Source organism: Oncorhynchus keta, chromosome 36 (genome assembly GCF_023373465.1).
Source record: "Oncorhynchus keta strain PuntledgeMale-10-30-2019 chromosome 36, Oket_V2, whole genome shotgun sequence".
Taxonomy (NCBI): domain Eukaryota; kingdom Metazoa; phylum Chordata; class Actinopteri; order Salmoniformes; family Salmonidae; genus Oncorhynchus; species Oncorhynchus keta.
Window position 1 is genome coordinate 830,211 of NC_068456.1, and position 6,537 is coordinate 836,747.

The following is a 6,537-nucleotide window of genomic DNA, read 5'->3' on the forward strand; positions in this document are numbered from 1 at the left end:
TTCTTAAAGCCAACTTCTGTCCCACTGGAATTGTCATACAGTGAGTTATAAGTGAAATAATCTCTGTAAACAATTGTTGGAAAAATTACTTGTGTCATTCACAAAGTAGATGTCCTAACCGACTTGCCAAACGTGTAGTTTGTTAACAAGAAATGTGTTGAGTGGTTGAAAAAGTGTATGTAAAAAGTGTATGTAAACTTCTGACTTCAGCTGTAACTGTCTTACCTTATCATATCCCAAATATCAGGTTTGCGTTACTCCATTGTATATAACAGGAGCATAAACCATGTATAGCTTCAAAATATGTTCAAAAGCTGTCAACTACCATGCCCATTTTCCATCTGAGTAGGGAGGCCTATTGCCGCGTTCACTTGCTAGTCTGAAACAGGAAACTTTGACATATCCGACTTACTAACTGGTTGTACATGGCATGTGGCCTACTAACTACAACCGGCTAGCAAGTCTGAAATTTCAGAGTTTCCTTGTTCCAACTAGCATGTGAATGCAACACATGTATTAGGCTAGGTCACCTGTACGATTAAGGAGTGGTTTCACGGATACACCTAGTCCTTGAACAATTTTAGATTGTTCCTGCTTTTTCCGTGTCTTGGAAAGCCTCCCCATACTGTTTAAAGGCCCAGTGCTGTCAAAAATGCAATTACCTGCGTTTTATATATATTTCCACACTATGAGGTTGGAATAATACTGTAAAATTGTGAGAAGTCTGATGATGCCCTATTAGTGAAAGAGCTGTTTGAAAAGAGTGGCTGAATATTTAGCCTGTTTTGGTGGGATAGAGTTTTGGCCTGCCTGCCAGTCAACAAATGAGTTAATAGAACAAAAAGAAACATGGTTTTCTCTTTCCTGTTACCTACTCAGACCACTCCCAGACAGTCCTAGCTAAAATCTTGCTTGGGAAAATGCTTTCTGCTAAGAGAGTTTTTTTTTTTTTTTTTTTTTACTATTTTAATTGAAAACAATAACAGTAAGGTACTTAATTGTTACCCATAACAGGGCAACAATATAATGGTGGCACCCATTTTACAGCAATTGTGTGTACTGTTACAGTGCTATATGTACACTACCGGTCATAGGTTTTAGAACACCTACTCATTCAAGGGTTTTTCTTTATTTTTAAAGAATAATAATGAATGTGTTAAACAAATCAAAATATATTATATATCTCAGATGCTTCAAATAGCCACCCTTTGCCTTAATGACAGCTTTGCACACTCCTTGCATTCTCTCAACCAGCTTCGCCTGTAATGCTTTTCCAACAGCCTTGAAGGAGTTCCCACATATGCTGAGCACTTCTTGGTTCCTGTTTCTTCACTTTGCGGTCCGACTCTTCCCAAACCATCTCAATTTGGTTGAGGTCGGGAATTGTGGATGCCAGGTCAACTGACGCAGTACATAGCCTTACATAGCCTGGTGGTGTGTCTGGTCATTGCCCGTTTGAAAAACAAATGATCGTTCCACTAAGCCCAAAACAGGAAGTGTGTTGGGTCATTGTTCTGTGGAAAAACAAGCGCAAACCAGATGGGATGGTGTATCGCTGCAGAATGCTGTGGTAGCCATGCTGGTTAAGTGTGCCTTGAATTATAAATAAATCACAGAGTCACCAGCAAAGCACCCCCACACCATAACACCTCCTCCTTCATGCTTTACAGTGGGAAATAAACATGCAGAGATCATCCATTCACCCATACCGCGTCTCACAAAGACACAACGGTTGGAACAAAAAATCTACAATTTGGACTAAAGACCAGAGGACAAATTTCTACCAGTCTAATATCCATTGCTTGTGTTTCTTAGCCCAATAAAGTCTATTCTTCTTATTGGTGTCCTTTAGTAGTGGTTTCTTTTCAGCAATTCAACCATGAAGGCCTGATTCACATAGTCTCCTCTGAACAGTTGATGTTGAGATGTGTCTGTTACTTGAACTCTGTGAAGCATTTATTTGGGCTGCAATTTCTGAGGCTGGAACTCTAATGAACTAATCCTCTGCATCAGAGGTAACTATATGTCTTCCATTCCTGTGGCGGTCGTCATGAGAGCCAGTTTCATCATAGCGACGGATGGTTTTTGCAACTGCACTTGAAGAAACTTTCAAAGTTCTTGAAATGTTCCGTTTTGACTGACCTTCATGTCGTAAAGTAAGTATGGACTGTCGCTTCTCTTTGCTTATTTGAGCTGTTCTTGCCATTATATGGACTTCATCTTTTACCAAATAGGGCTATCTTCTGTATACCCCCTACCTTGTCACAACAGAATTAAGGCTCAAACGCAATAAGTAGGAAAGAAATTCCACAAATGAACTTTTAAGGAGGCACACCTGTTAATTGAAATGCATTCCAGGTGTCTACCCTCATGAGGTTGGTTGAGAGAATGCCAAGAGTGTGCAAAGCTGTCATCAAGGCGTGGCTATTTGAAGAATCAAAAATATAAAATATATTTTGATTTGTTTGACACTTTTTTGGTTATTACATGATTCCATGTGCTATTTAATAGTTTTGATGTCTTCACTATTATTCTACAACATAGAAAATGTAAAAAAAAAAAAAAAAAAAAAACCCTTGAATGAGTAGGTGTTCTAAAACTTTTGACCGGTAGTGTATGTTCGTACCCTGGGTGTTTAATAACCAGCAGCATACCACCCTGCATCCCACTTCTGGCTTGATTCTGAAGCTAAGCAGGGTTGGTCTTGGTCACTCACTGGATGGGAGACTGGAGGTGTTGTAGGAGGTACCCTTTTCTCTGGTCTAAATAAATATATATCCCAGGGTGGTGATTGGGGACAGTACCCTTTGTAGGGTGCCGTCATTTGGATGGGACCTTAAACAGGTCTCCTGACTGTCTGTGGTCACTAAAGATCCCATGGCACTTATTGTAAGAGTAGGGGTGTTAACACTGGTGTCCTGACTAAATTCCCAATCTGCCCTTCATACCATCATAGCCACCTTATCATGCCCATTTTACAATTGGCTCATTCATCTCCTCTCCCCTGTAACTATTCCCCAAGTCGTTGCTGTAAATTATGTGTTCTCAGTCAACTTGCCTGGTTAAATAAATAAATAATACCCCCCCCCCCTCCCCTAGTGGGGGGTGCTGAGGAGTATTTATGTCTGTAATAAATCCCTTTTGTAGGGAAAAACTCATTCTGATTGGCTGGGCCTGGCTCCCCTATGCCCTCGCAAATCCACCCATGGATGCCCCCCTGCACAGCAATGTTAAATTTATGGCCTAATTAATTAATTTCAATTGACTGACTTCCTTATATGAACTATAACTCAGTAAAATATTTGAAATTGGTGCACGTTTCGTTTATATTTTTGTTCAGTATAGATCACATAATTACTTTTAGGAAGACGTGTTTGATAACTAGTATAAAACATATAAATAATTGAGCACATCCTCCTATAATTCTTTGCCTTCACTATTCATTTACAGAGTTTATAGCGTTTTCACTAGATAGCACAGCAACAAAGCCCTGCACTTACACAGTTCGGTGCGAGACAACCATTAGACCCAATTGATTACGTGTTAATGTGCATATGCTAGCCAACATCGCCATGACATCGCCTACAAGCGTGATGTTCTATTGGAGAAGCAGTTTCTTGCTATCTTTATACCGTATTATCTTTGGTTCCAGTCTAAAAGCCCACTTTCGAGGACAGCGTGTGGGAACAGACATTTAGCTTGTAGTCTTTTGAGGTGAGTGGATACTGCACTCGGCCTGGTTTCCCGATAGCAATGGAAATTAGGCTTACGAATTGTTACCGGTTTTGGTTTTATATTTATATTTCGAGGTAGCACGTTGGCACATAGGGCTCACAGATTGGTGTCATAGCGTTAGTAAGTATGTGTTACATCTGTGCTGTCTTGTCCATCTCGTTAGTCGGAAGGTGTTTCACTTGCGCTAGCCCAGGTGATATTTAAGAATGGCTGGCCCAGTGCTCAGGTGAGCTTGAGAAATGTTGGGAGAAATACACTTCATGTCAGCTGAGGTGCGATTTCGAGTTCAACCTATGAAAGAAGACCGACTTTTGGTGTGTCCGCTGTTTGTTTTGTGCCACAGTTCCATCTAACCAGCTATTTAGCTATGTTTGAGCTAACTAGCTATACATTGCTTTGACTCAGCTGGCCAATGTTATCAACCAGAGAGACATTCAGCTAGAAAGAATCCTAGCTAGTTGTCTTAACTATGTTAAAGTTAGCTTTAACCAGCTGAGTTGACTTTCCTTTTCAAATAAGCCTTGATGAGCATCATAGCTAGCTATTTTATTTGTGTTTAATCTCACAAACTTTAATCTGTTGGTTTGGATTCTAGATGTTGGGAGAATGGAAAAGAAGAAGCCGTCCTCCTGTCCCCCAGCCAGCCTAACATTTCCAGGGAGGTTAAACAGACCCAGAGCAAAGCCCCCCTGAAGGTCCCCTTGTCCAGCAGAATGTTGCAATGTCCCTGTTCCTGGAGAGCTACCCTCTTTAGGTTTTTTGCTCCAACCCTAATCTAGTCCATCTGATTCTAATAATTAGCTGGTTGATAAGCTAAATCAGGTTAGCTAGATCGAAAACAAAATATCATACCCCCAACAATGCGAACCTACCCTGTTATTGTAATGGTGAGAAGTTAGCATGTCTTGGGGGTCTGTAACCATCTCACTCATCAATATTCACAATTCATTCAGGACTATCAGTAATCATAGTAGCATCCACATTAATGTAGTGTTTAGAAACATATTCTTATTTACAATGGAATTTACTCCAAAATGACACAATACATTATTTACCATTAATTTCTATTGGGCACAAAGTCAACTGAAACACAACTAAAACAAACAGTAAATGCAAATAACTTTGTAGTCACAAGCTTGATGTAATCATTGTCTCTGAGAAATATGGGATCAAATGCTAAACTTTAGACTACTTTAATACACATAAATGTATTTGTCCAAATACTTTTGGTCCCCTAAAATAGAACTGTACAAAATGTGCTGTTATTTCTAAATGGGCCACCTGATATGGATGAAAATTCCCTCAAATGAAAGCGCATAGTCATTGTATCATTTAAAATCCAAATTGCTGGAGTAAAGAGCTAAAACACCCCAAAAAATGTACTGTTCCAATAGTTTTGGAGCCTTGTTATTATCTATTGTGTTACTATTTTCTATTTTTGTCACTCATTTTCTTACTTTTTAACTATATTCTTACTTTTTAACTGTATTGTTGGGAAAGGGCTCGAAAGGAAGCATTTCACGGTAAAGTGTACACCTGTTGCATGTGAACAAATATTTATTTTATTTTATCTTTAATTCCACTTCTATAATAACTAAGATTTCTCTCCTTCAACAAAGATGTTAGCATTTGCTATTTTCCCATGTTAATACCAATCCTGAGTTAGCAAAAATTCATTTTGACTGAGAAAATAAAAACTAGAAGATTAGATTTAATCACATCAAAACACCTTTGACCTTTGGTCATAATTAAAATGTTTATGTGATTCCAATGTCACTGTTAACAATTTTGTGGAATTTCTTGAAGGTCATCTGAAAAATCGTACATTAGGAATGCTAATATTTAATCCCTTCATCCTGCAAGATAACGAGCGAGTTGATTGCAGCGCCATCTGGTGACTATTTAGGGAATGGTATTTTCTGTTTGGTGTGCATATTTTCATTACAGGAATATGTAGGATTGCCGGAGAAAAGAGAACAGGGGAAAAGTCAATATAACATGCAATGGTCAATCAAAACAAATATAGACACTACTATCATAGGTGGTCAGGAAGATCTGATCAGTCAGATCGTCGTAACCTATTAGTGCTGAGAGATTAGTGCTTTTGAGGTTGTTTCTGTTTGATAATTCTTTAATAATCACGGAATTCGGTTTTGATTATTTGTGTTGAATGCTGTAACAGAAAATAAAACAACAAATAAAAGTCCCATGATGGTTATGACTGCCCTTTACTGCTTATCACTTATTATCCATTATTTATTCACATTACTTTAATTTACTAAAATATTTAAGTTGTTGAGTATATTCCCTGTACTCATCTCATCCCTACAGAGCTGCTGCCTATGCTGGGTGACAAAATCACTATTTTGAAGATCTTCAAAGTAAATAAGGCATACTTTTATGACTACTGAATACCAACTGTCAATCACTTTGATCATGTATTTTAAGGTAGCGATACATTGCAAAGCAACAGCTGCTCTCTATCCACTCACGACCGTGCATTCGTGTCTCTTCCTTAGCAGGCATAAAAGAAACAGACTGGACAAGTAGATGTGCAATGGATTATGGTCATTGTAGTTAATTACCACATTTTATGCACTACACTACATTAGTATGTGGACACCTGCTCGTTGAACATCTCATTCAAAAATCATGGGCATTAATATGGAGTTGGTCCATGCTTTGCTAAACAGCCTACAACCTTCTGGGAAGGCATTCCACAAGATGTTGGGACTTGCTTCCATTTAGCCACAAGAGCATTAGTGAGGTCGGGCACTGATGTTGGGCGATTAGGCCTGGCTC

The 6,537-nt window shown here is 38.8% G+C and overlaps 1 long non-coding RNA gene across 1 annotated transcript; it reads left to right on the forward strand.

The window, feature by feature from the left end:
- The first annotated feature begins 3,412 nt into the window (after positions 1–3,412).
- LOC118369929 (uncharacterized) lies at positions 3,413–5,951 on the forward strand. Its single transcript, XR_004822711.1, has 2 exons — positions 3,413–3,714; positions 4,331–5,951. It is a non-coding gene; the product is annotated as an uncharacterized LOC118369929 (long non-coding RNA).
- Positions 5,952–6,537: the final 586 nt, after the last annotated feature.